A 12,957-nucleotide genomic window follows, 5' to 3' on the forward strand; every position below is an offset into this window, starting at 1 on the left:
GTGAGCTTTGCAACTGTGACACAAACATTGCTGTCACTCTTCACTCTTTCTCCAAAAAGACCGTTTGAATACAACCTCTCCAGTGCACGCTCTCTGTGAGCTGCAGCAAGAGTAAGTAGAGCAGGAGCGTTTAGACACTGCTGAAAGAGCAGAAAAGCCAGGACAAAATGTTCCTACAGATCATCTTCAGCGCACAGCGAGCTTTGCAACTCTGCAACATCCATTGCTGTCACTCCTCCCTTTCCTGCCTGAAAGACCAATTGAATCCAACATCTCTGTGGTCTCTCTCTGCTGAGCAGCAACAGAGAGAGTAGAGCAGCAATGTTTAGACTGTGCTAAAACAGCAGAAGAGCCTTGCGAAAAAGCTCCTGCTGATCATGTTTAGCACACAGTTAGCTTTGCAACTGTGACACAAACATTGCTGTCACTCCTCACTTTATCTCCTAAAAGTGCATTTGAATCCAACGTTTCTGGTGCCCTCTCTCCTTTCAAGAGCAGTTGTGACAGGGGAGCACGAAGCACTTGACCTCTAATCCCACAGCCGATGGGCCAGCAGGGAAACTCCGGCTGGGCATCTTCAGCGCACAGTGAGCTTTGAAACTGTGTCACACACATTGCTGTCACCCCTCACTTTCCTACCTGAAAGTCCAATTGAATCCTACAACTCCTGTGCTTGCTCTTTGTCAGCAGCAGCAGAATATAGCAGTTACGTTTGGTCTCTGCTGAAACAGCAGAGGAGACATGCACAAAGTTCCTGCTGATCATCTTCAGCACACAGTGAGCTTTGCAACTGGGACACACACATTACTGTCACTGGTCACTTTATCTCCTAAAAGTCCATTTGAATGCAACCTTTCCAGGGCCCGCTCTCTCTGAGCAGCAGCAGAGTGAGTAGAGCAGGAACGTTTAGACTCTGCTGAAAGAGCAGAAGAGCCAGGCCAAAATGTTCCTGCTCATCATCGTCAGCGCACAGCGAGCTTTGCAACTCTGCAACACACATTGCTGTCACTCCTCCCTTTCCTGCCTGAAAGACCAGTTGAATCCAACATCTCTGTGCCAGCTCTCTGCTGAGCAGCAACAGAGAGAGTAGAGCAGCAATGTTTAGACTGTGCTAAAACAGCAGAAGAGCCTTGCGAAAAACCTCCTGCTGGTCATCTATAGCACACAGTGAGCTTTGCAACTGTGACACAAACATTGCTGTCACTCTTCACTCTTTCTCCAAAAACACCGTTTGAATACAACCTCTCCAGTGCACGCTCTCTGTGAGCTGCAGCAAGAGTAAGTAGAGCAGGAGCGTTTAGACACTGCTGAAAGAGCAGAAAAGCCAGGACAAAATGTTCCTACAGATCATCTTCAGCGCACAGCGAGCTTTGCAACTCTGCAACATCCATTGCTGTCTCTCCTCCCTTTCCTGCCTGAAAGACCAATTGAATCCAACATCTCTGTGCTCTCTCTCTGCTGAGCAGCAACAGAGAGAGTAGAGCAGCAATGTTTAGACTGTGCTAAAACAGCAGAAGAGCCTTGCGAAAAAGCTCCTGCTGATCATGTTTAGCACACAGTTAGCTTTGCAACTGTGACACAAACATTGCTGTCACTCCTCACTTTATCTCCTAAATGTGCATTTGAATCCAACGTTTCTGGGGCCCTCTCTCCTTTCAAGAGCAGTTGTGACAGGGGAGCACTAAGCGCTTGACCTCTAATCCCACAGCCGATGGGCCAGCAGGGAAACTCCGGCTGGGCATCTTCAGCGCACAGTGAGCTTTGAAACTGTGTCACACACATTGCTGTCACCCCTCACTTTCCTACCTGAAAGTCCAATTGAATCCTACAACTCCTGTGCTTGCTATTTGTCAGCAGCAGCAGAATATAGCAGTTACGTTTGGTCTCTGCTGAAACAGCAGAAGAGACATGCACAAAGTTCCTGCTGATCATCTTCAGCACACAGTGAGCTTTGCAACTGTGACACACACATTACTGTCACAGGTCACTTTATCTCCTAAAAGTCCATTTGAATGCAACCTTTCCAGTGCCAGCTCTCTCTGAGCAGCAGCAGAGTGAGTAGAGCAGGAACGTTTAGACTCTGCTGAAAGAGCAGAAGAGCCAGGCCAAAATGTTCCTGCTCATCATCGTCAGCGCACAGCGAGCTTTGCAACTCTGCAACACACATTGCTGTCACTCCTCCCTTTCCTGCCTGAAAGACCAGTTGAATCCAACATCTCTGTGCTCTCTCTCTGCTGAGCAGCAACAGAGAGAGTAGAGCAGCAATGTTTAGACTGTGCTAAAACAGCAGAAGAGCCTTGCGAAAAAGCTCCTGCTGATCATGTTTTGCACACAGTTAGCTTTGCAACTGTGACACAAACATTGCTGTCACTCCTCACTTTATCTCCTAAAAGTGCATTTGAATCCAACGTTTCTGGTGCCCTCTCTCCTTTCAAGAGCAGTTGTGACAGGGGAGCACGAAGCGCTTGACCTCTAATCCCACAGCCGATGGGCCAGCAGGGAAACTCCGGCTGGGCATCTTCAGCGCACAGTGAGCTTTGAAACTGTGTCACACACATTGCTGTCACCCCTCACTTTCCTACCTGAAAGTCCAATCGAATCCTACAACTCCTGTGCTTGCTCTTTGTCAGCAGCAGCAGAATATAGCAGTTACGTTTGGTCTCTGCTGAAACAGCAGAAGAGACATGCACAAAGTTCCTGCTGATCATCTTCAGCACACAGTGAGCTTTGCAACTGGGACACACACATTACTGTCACTGGTCACTTTATCTCCTAAAAGTCCATTTGAATGCAACCTTTCCAGGGCCCGCTCTCTCTGAGCAGCAGCAGAGTGAGTAGAGCAGGAACGTTTAGACTCTGCTGAAAGAGCAGAAGAGCCAGGCCAAAATGTTCCTGCTGATCATCGTCAGCACACAGCGAGCTTTGCAACTCTGCAACACACATTGCTGTAACTCCTCCCTTCATCTCCTAATAGTCCGTTTGAATCCATAGTCTCTCGCGCCCTCTCTCGTTTGAACAGCAGCAGTGACACGTGAACACGAGCTCTTGGCCTCTGCTCCCACAGCCGAAGAGCCAGGAGTGAAAGCTCCGGCTATGCACCTTCAGCACGCAGTCAGCTTTGCAACTGTGACACATATATTGATGTCGCTCCTCACGTTCCTACCTCAAAGTCCAATTGAATCCCAAATCTCTGTGCCCTTTCTCTGCTGTGCAGCAGCAGAGAGGATAGAGCAGGAACGTTTAGACCCTACTCAAAGAATAGAAGAGCCAGGACAAAATGTTCCTGCAGATCATCTTCAGCGCACAGCGAGCTTTGCAACTCTGCAGCACACATTGCTGTCACTCCTCCCTTTCCTGCCTGAAAGACCAGTTGAATCCAACATCTCTGTGCCAGCTCTCTGCTGAGCAGCAACAGAGAGAGTAGAGCAGCAATGTTTAGACTGTGCTAAAACAGCAGAAGAGCCTTGCGAAAAACCTCCTGCTGGTCATCTATAGCACACAGTGAGCTTTGCAACTGTGACACAAACATTGCTGTCACTCTTCACTCTTTCTCCAAAAACACCGTTTGAATACAACCTCTCCAGTGCACGCTCTCTGTGAGCTGCAGCAAGAGTAAGTAGAGCAGGAGCGTTTAGACACTGCTGAAAGAGCAGAAGAGCCAGGACAAAATGTTCCTACAGATCATCTTCAGCGCACAGCGAGCTTTGCAACTCTGCAACATCCATTGCTGTCTCTCCTCCCTTTCCTGCCTGAAAGACCAATTGAATCCAACATCTCTGTGCTCTCTCTCTGCTGAGCAGCAACAGAGAGAGTAGAGCAGCAATGTTTAGACTGTGCTAAAACAGCAGAAGAGCCTTGCGAAAAAGCTCCTGCTGATCATGTTTAGCACACAGTTAGCTTTGCAACTGTGACACAAACATTGCTGTCACTCCTCACTTTATCTCCTAAATGTGCATTTGAATCCAACGTTTCTGGGGCCCTCTCTCCTTTCAAGAGCAGTTGTGACAAGGGAGCACGAAGCGCTTGACCTCTAATCCCACAGCCGATGGGCCAGCAGGGAAACTCCGGCTGGGCATCTTCAGCGCACAGTGAGCTTTGAAACTGTGTCACACACATTGCTGTCACCCCTCACTTTCCTACCTGAAAGTCCAATCGAATCCTACAACTCCTGTGCTTGCTCTTTGTCAGCAGCAGCAGAATATAGCAGTTACGTTTGGTCTCTGCTGAAACAGCAGAAGAGACATGCACAAAGTTCCTGCTGATCATCTTCAGCACACAGTGAGCTTTGCAACTGGGACACACACATTACTGTCACTGGTCACTTTATCTCCTAAAAGTCCATTTGAATGCAACCTTTCCAGTGCCCGCTCTCTCTGAGCAGCAGCAGAGTGAGTAGAGCAGGAACGTTTAGACCCTGCTCAAAGAATAGAAGAGCCAGGACAAAATGTTCCTGCAGATCATCTTCAGCGCACAGCGAGCTTTGCAACTCTGCAGCACACATTGCTGTCACTCCTCCCTTTCCTGCCTGAAAGACCAATTGAATCCAACATCTCTGTGCCAGCTCTCTGCTGAGCAGCAACAGAGAGAGTAGAGCAGCAATGTTTAGACTGTGCTAAAACAGCAGAAGAGCCTTGAGAAAAACCTCCTGCTGGTCATCTATAGCACACAGTGAGCTTTGCAACTGTGACACAAACATTGCTGTCACTCTTCACTCTTTCTCCAAAAAGACCGTTTGAATACAACCTCTCCAGTGCACGCTCTCTGTGAGCTGCAGCAAGAGTAAGTAGAGCAGGAGCGTTTAGACACTGCTGAAAGAGCAGAAAAGCCAGGACAAAATGTTCCTACAGATCATCTTCAGCGCACAGCGAGCTTTGCAACTCTGCAACATCCATTGCTGTCACTCCTCCCTTTCCTGCCTGAAAGACCAATTGAATCCAACATCTCTGTGGTCTCTCTCTGCTGAGCAGCAAAAGAGAGAGTAGAGCAGCAATGTTTAGACTGTGCTAAAACAGCAGAAGAGCCTTGCGAAAAAGCTCCTGCTGATCATGTTTAGCACACAGTTAGCTTTGCAACTGTGACACAAACATTGCTGTCACTCCTCACTTTATCTCCTAAAAGTGCATTTGAATCCAACGTTTCTGGTGCCCTCTCTCCTTTCAAGAGCAGTTGTGACAGGGGAGCACGAAGCACTTGACCTCTAATCCCACAGCCGATGGGCCAGCAGGGAAACTCCGGCTGGGCATCTTCAGCGCACAGTGAGCTTTGAAACTGTGTCACACACATTGCTGTCACCCCTCACTTTCCTACCTGAAAGTCCAATTGAATCCTACAACTCCTGTGCTTGCTCTTTGTCAGCAGCAGCAGAATATAGCAGTTACGTTTGGTCTCTGCTGAAACAGCAGAGGAGACATGCACAAAGTTCCTGCTGATCATCTTCAGCACACAGTGAGCTTTGCAACTGGGACACACACATTACTGTCACTGGTCACTTTATCTCCTAAAAGTCCATTTGAATGCAACCTTTCCAGGGCCCGCTCTCTCTGAGCAGCAGCAGAGTGAGTAGAGCAGGAACGTTTAGACTCTGCTGAAAGAGCAGAAGAGCCAGGCCAAAATGTTCCTGCTCATCATCGTCAGCGCACAGCGAGCTTTGCAACTCTGCAACACACATTGCTGTCACTCCTCCCTTTCCTGCCTGAAAGACCAGTTGAATCCAACATCTCTGTGCCAGCTCTCTGCTGAGCAGCAACAGAGAGAGTAGAGCAGCAATGTTTAGACTGTGCTAAAACAGCAGAAGAGCCTTGCGAAAAACCTCCTGCTGGTCATCTATAGGACACAGTGAGCTTTGCAACTGTGACACAAACATTGCTGTCACTCTTCACTCTTTCTCCAAAAACACCGTTTGAATACAACCTCTCCAGTGCACGCTCTCTGTGAGCTGCAGCAAGAGTAAGTAGAGCAGGAGCGTTTAGACACTGCTGAAAGAGCAGAAAAGCCAGGACAAAATGTTCCTACAGATCATCTTCAGCGCACAGCGAGCTTTGCAACTCTGCAACATCCATTGCTGTCTCTCCTCCCTTTCCTGCCTGAAAGACCAATTGAATCCAACATCTCTGTGCTCTCTCTCTGCTGAGCAGCAACAGAGAGAGTAGAGCAGCAATGTTTAGACTGTGCTAAAACAGCAGAAGAGCCTTGCGAAAAAGCTCCTGCTGATCATGTTTAGCACACAGTTAGCTTTGCAACTGTGACACAAACATTGCTGTCACTCCTCACTTTATCTCCTAAATGTGCATTTGAATCCAACGTTTCTGGGGCCCTCTCTCCTTTCAAGAGCAGTTGTGACAGGGGAGCACTAAGCGCTTGACCTCTAATCCCACAGCCGATGGGCCAGCAGGGAAACTCCGGCTGGGCATCTTCAGCGCACAGTGAGCTTTGAAACTGTGTCACACACATTGCTGTCACCCCTCACTTTCCTACCTGAAAGTCCAATTGAATCCTACAACTCCTGTGCTTGCTATTTGTCAGCAGCAGCAGAATATAGCAGTTACGTTTGGTCTCTGCTGAAACAGCAGAAGAGACATGCACAAAGTTCCTGCTGATCATCTTCAGCACACAGTGAGCTTTGCAACTGTGACACACACATTACTGTCACAGGTCACTTTATCTCCTAAAAGTCCATTTGAATGCAACCTTTCCAGTGCCAGCTCTCTCTGAGCAGCAGCAGAGTGAGTAGAGCAGGAACGTTTAGACTCTGCTGAAAGAGCAGAAGAGCCAGGCCAAAATGTTCCTGCTCATCATCGTCAGCGCACAGCGAGCTTTGCAACTCTGCAACACACATTGCTGTCACTCCTCCCTTTCCTGCCTGAAAGACCAGTTGAATCCAACATCTCTGTGCTCTCTCTCTGCTGAGCAGCAACAGAGAGAGTAGAGCAGCAATGTTTAGACTGTGCTAAAACAGCAGAAGAGCCTTGCGAAAAAGCTCCTGCTGATCATGTTTAGCACACAGTTAGCTTTGCAACTGTGACACAAACATTGCTGTCACTCCTCACTTTATCTCCTAAAAGTGCATTTGAATCCAACGTTTCTGGGGCCCTCTCTCCTTTCAAGAGCAGTTGTGACAGGGGAGCACGAAGCACTTGACCTCTAATCCCACAGCCGATGGGCCAGCAGGGAAACTCCGGCTGGGCATCTTCAGCGCACAGTGAGCTTTGAAACTGTGTCACACATATTGCTGTCACCCCTCACTTTCCTACCTGAAAGTCCAATTGAATCCTACAACTCCTGTGCTTGCTCTTTGTCAGCAGCAGCAGAATATAGCAGTTACGTTTGGTCTCTGCTGAAACAGCAGAAGAGACATGCACAAAGTTCCTGCTGATCATCTTCAGCACACAGTGAGCTTTGCAACTGGGACACACACATTGCTGTCACTCTTCACTCTTTCTCCAAAAACACCGTTTGAATACAACCTCTCCAGTGCACGCTCTCTGTGAGCTGCAGCAAGAGTAAGTAGAGCAGGAGCGTTTAGACACTGCTGAAAGAGCAGAAAAGCCAGGACAAAATGTTCCTACAGATCATCTTCAGCGCACAGCGAGCTTTGCAACTCTGCAACATCCATTGCTGTCTCTCCTCCCTTTCCTGCCTGAAAGACCAATTGAATCCAACATCTCTGTGCTCTCTCTCTGCTGAGCAGCAACAGAGAGAGTAGAGCAGCAATGTTTAGACTGTGCTAAAACAGCAGAAGAGCCTTGCGAAAAAGCTCCTGCTGATCATGTTTAGCACACAGTTAGCTTTGCAACTGTGACACAAACATTGCTGTCACTCCTCACTTTATCTCCTAAATGTGCATTTGAATCCAACGTTTCTGGGGCCCTCTCTCCTTTCAAGAGCAGTTGTGACAGGGGAGCACGAAGCGCTTGACCTCTAATTCCACAGCCGATGGGCCAGCAGGGAAACTCCGGCTGGGCATCTTCAGCGCACAGTGAGCTTTGAAACTGTGTCACACACATTGCTGTCACCCCTCACTTTCCTACCTGAAAGTCCAATTGAATCCTACAACTCCTGTGCTTGCTCTTTGTCAGCAGCAGCAGAATATAGCAGTTACGTTTGGTCTCTGCTGAAACAGCAGAAGAGACATGCACAAAGTTCCTGCTGATCATCTTCAGCACACAGTGAGCTTTGCAACTGGGACACACACATTACTGTCACTGGTCACTTTATCTCCTAAAAGTCCATTTGAATGCAACCTTTCCAGGGCCCGCTCTCTCTGAGCAGCAGCAGAGTGAGTAGAGCAGGAACGTTTAGACTCTGCTGAAAGAGCAGAAGAGCCAGGCCAAAATGTTCCTGCTGATCATCGTCAGCACACAGCGAGCTTTGCAACTCTGCAACACACATTGCTGTCACTCCTCCCTTCATCTCCTAATAGTCCGTTTGAATCCATAGTCTCTCGCGCCCTCTCTCGTTTGAACAGCAGCAGTGACACGTGAACACGAGCTCTTGGCCTCTGCTCCCACAGCCGAAGAGCCAGGAGTGAAAGCTCCGGCTATGCACCTTCAGCACGAAGTCAGCTTTGCAACTGTGACACATATATTGCTGTCGCTCCTCACGTTCCTACCTCAAAGTCCAATTGAATCCCAAATCTCTGTGCCCTTTCTCTGCTGTGCAGCAGCAGAGAGGATAGAGCAGGAACGTTTAGACCCTACTCAAAGAATAGAAGAGCCAGGACAAAATGTTCCTGCAGATCATCTTCAGCGCACAGCGAGCTTTGCAACTCGGCAGCACACATTGCTGTCACTCCTCCCTTTCCTGCCTGAAAGACCAATTGAATCCAACATCTCTGTGCCAGCTCTCTGCTGAGCAGCAACAGAGAGAGTAGAGCAGCAATGTTTAGACTGTGCTAAAACAGCAGAAGAGCCTTGCGAAAAACCTCCTGCTGGTCATCTATAGCACACAGTGAGCTTTGCAACTGTGACACACACATTACTGTCACTGGTCACTTTATCTCCTAAAAGTCCATTTGAATGCAACCTTTCCAGGGCCCGCTCTCTCTGAGCAGCAGCAGAGTGAGTAGAGCAGGAACGTTTAGACTCTGCTGAAAGAGCAGAAGAGCCAGGCCAAAATGTTCCTGCTCATCATCGTCAGCGCACAGCGAGCTTTGCAACTCTGCAACACACATTGCTGTCACTCCTCCCTTTCCTGCCTGAAAGACCAGTTGAATCCAACATCTCTGTGCCAGCTCTCTGCTGAGCAGCAACAGAGAGAGTAGAGCAGCAATGTTTAGACTGTGCTAAAACAGCAGAAGAGCCTTGCGAAAAAGCTCCTGCTGATCATGTTTAGCACACAGTTAGCTTTGCAACTGTGACACAAACATTGCTGTCACTCCTCACTTTATCTCCTAAAAGTGCATTTGAATCCAACGTTTCTGGGGCCCTCTCTCCTTTCAAGAGCAGTTGTGACAGGGGAGCACGAAGCACTTGACCTCTAATCCCACAGCCGATGGGCCAGCAGGGAAACTCCGGCTGGGCATCTTCAGCGCACAGTGAGCTTTGAAACTGTGTCACACACATTGCTGTCACCCCTCACTTTCCTACCTGAAAGTCCAATTGAATCCTACAACTCCTGTGCTTGCTCTTTGTCAGCAGCAGCAGAATATAGCAGTTACGTTTGGTCTCTGCTGAAACAGCAGAAGAGACATGCACAAAGTTCCTGCTGATCATCTTCAGCACACAGTGAGCTTTGCAACTGGGACACACACATTGCTGTCACTCTTCACTCTTTCTCCAAAAACACCGTTTGAATACAACCTCTCCAGTGCACGCTCTCTGTGAGCTGCAGCAAGAGTAAGTAGAGCAGGAGCGTTTAGACACTGCTGAAAGAGCAGAAAAGCCAGGACAAAATGTTCCTACAGATCATCTTCAGCGCACAGCGAGCTTTGCAACTCTGCAACATCCATTGCTGTCTCTCCTCCCTTTCCTGCCTGAAAGACCAATTGAATCCAACATCTCTGTGCTCTCTCTCTGCTGAGCAGCAACAGAGAGAGTAGAGCAGCAATGTTTAGACTGTGCTAAAACAGCAGAAGAGCCTTGCGAAAAAGCTCCTGCTGATCATGTTTAGCACACAGTTAGCTTTGCAACTGTGACACAAACATTGCTGTCACTCCTCACTTTATCTCCTAAATGTGCATTTGAATCCAACGTTTCTGGGGCCCTCTCTCCTTTCAAGAGCAGTTGTGACAGGGGAGCACGAAGCGCTTGACCTCTAATTCCACAGCCGATGGGCCAGCAGGGAAACTCCGGCTGGGCATCTTCAGCGCACAGTGAGCTTTGAAACTGTGTCACACACATTGCTGTCACCCCTCACTTTCCTACCTGAAAGTCCAATTGAATCCTACAACTCCTGTGCTTGCTCTTTGTCAGCAGCAGCAGAATATAGCAGTTACGTTTGGTCTCTGCTGAAACAGCAGAAGAGACATGCGCAAAGTTCCTGCTGATCATCTTCAGCACACAGTGAGCTTTGCAACTGGGACACACACATTACTGTCACTGGTCACTTTATCTCCTAAAAGTCCATTTGAATGCAACCTTTCCAGGGCCCGCTCTCTCTGAGCAGCAGCAGAGTGAGTAGAGCAGGAACGTTTAGACTCTGCTGAAAGAGCAGAAGAGCCAGGCCAAAATGTTCCTGCTGATCATCGTCAGCACACAGCGAGCTTTGCAACTCTGCAACACACATTGCTGTCACTCCTCCCTTCATCTCCTAATAGTCCGTTTGAATCCATAGTCTCTCGCGCCCTCTCTCGTTTGAACAGCAGCAGTGACACGTGAACACGAGCTCTTGGCCTCTGCTCCCACAGCCGAAGAGCCAGGAGTGAAAGCTCCGGCTATGCACCTTCAGCACGCAGTCAGCTTTGCAACTGTGACACATATATTGCTGTCGCTCCTCACGTTCCTACCTCAAAGTCCAATTGAATCCCAAATCTCTGTGCCCTTTCTCTGCTGTGCAGCAGCAGAGAGGATAGAGCAGGAACGTTTAGACCCTACTCAAAGAATAGAAGAGCCAGGACAAAATGTTCCTGCAGATCATCTTCAGCGCACAGCGAGCTTTGCAACTCGGCAGCACACATTGCTGTCACTCCTCCCTTTCCTGCCTGAAAGACCAATTGAATCCAACATCTCTGTGCCAGCTCTCTGCTGAGCAGCAACAGAGAGAGTAGAGCAGCAATGTTTAGACTGTGCTAAAACAGCAGAAGAGCCTTGCGAAAAACCTCCTGCTGGTCATCTATAGCACACAGTGAGCTTTGCAACTGTGACACAAACATTGCTGTCACTCTTCACTCTTTCTCCAAAAAGACCGTTTGAATACAACCTCTCCAGTGCACGCTCTCTGTGAGCTGCAGCAAGAGTAAGTAGAGCAGGAGCGTTTAGACACTGCTGAAAGAGCAGAAAAGCCAGGACAAAATGTTCCTACAGATCATCTTCAGCGCACAGCGAGCTTTGCAACTCTGCAACATCCATTGCTGTCTCTCCTCCCTTTCCTGCCTGAAAGACCAATTGAATCCAACATCTCTGTGCTCTCTCTCTGCTGAGCAGCAACAGAGAGAGTAGAGCAGCAATGTTTAGACTGTGCTAAAACAGCAGAAGAGCCTTGCGAAAAAGCTCCTGCTGATCATGTTTAGCACACAGTTAGCTTTGCAACTGTGACACAAACATTGCTGTCACTCCTCACTTTATCTCCTAAAAGTGCATTTGAATACAACGTTTCTGGTGCCCTCTCTCCTTTCAAGAGCAGTTGTGACAAGGGAGCACGAAGCGCTTGACCTCTAATCCCACAGCCGATGGGCCAGCAGGGAAACTCCGGCTGGGCATCTTCAGCGCACAGTGAGCTTTGAAACTGTGTCACACACATTGCTGTCACCCCTCACTTTCCTACCTGAAAGTCCAATTGAATCCTACAACTCCTGTGCTTGCTCTTTGTCAGCAGCAGCAGAATATAGCAGTTACGTTTGGTCTCTGCTGAAACAGCAGAAGAGACATGCACAAAGTTCCTGCTGATCATCTTCAGCACACAGTGAGCTTTGCAACTGGGACACACACATTACTGTCACTGGTCACTTTATCTCCTAAAAGTCCATTTGAATGCAACCTTTCCAGTGCCCGCTCTCTCTGAGCAGCAGCAGAGTGAGTAGAGCAGGAACGTTTAGACACTGCTGAAAGAGCAGAAGAGCCAGGCCAAAATGTTCCTGCTCATCATCGTCAGCGCACAGCGAGCTTTGCAACTCTGCAACACACATTGCTGTCACTCCTCCCTTTCCTGCCTGAAAGACCAGTTGAATCCAACATCTCTGTGCCAGCTCTCTGCTGAGCAGCAACAGAGAGAGTAGAGCAGCAATGTTTAGACTGTGCTAAAACAGCAGAAGAGCCTTGCGAAAAACCTCCTGCTGGTCATCTATAGCACACAGTGAGCTTTGCAACTGTGACACAAACATTGCTGTCACTCTTCACTCTTTCTCCAAAAACACCGTTTGAATACAACCTCTCCAGTGCACGCTCTCTGTGAGCTGCAGCAAGAGTAAGTAGAGCAGGAGCGTTTAGACACTGCTGAAAGAGCAGAAAAGCCAGGACAAAATATTCCTACAGATCATCTTCAGCGCACAGCGAGCTTTGCAACTCTGCAACATCCATTGCTGTCTCTCCTCCCTTTCCTGCCTGAAAGACCAATTGAATCCAACATCTCTGTGCTCTCTCTCTGCTGAGCAGCAACAGAGAGAGTCGAGCAGCAATGTTTAGACTGTGCTAAAACAGCAGAAGAGCCTTGCGAAAAAGCTCCTGCTGATCATGTTTAGCACACAGTTAGCTTTGCAACTGTGACACAAACATTGCTGTCACTCCTCACTTTATCTCCTAAATGTGCATTTGAATCCAACGTTTCTGGGGCCCTCTCTCCTTTCAAGAGCAGTTGTGACAGGGG

The sequence above is a fragment of the Lathamus discolor genome, chromosome 2 (assembly GCF_037157495.1).
Source record: "Lathamus discolor isolate bLatDis1 chromosome 2, bLatDis1.hap1, whole genome shotgun sequence".
NCBI lineage: Eukaryota > Metazoa > Chordata > Aves > Psittaciformes > Psittacidae > Lathamus > Lathamus discolor.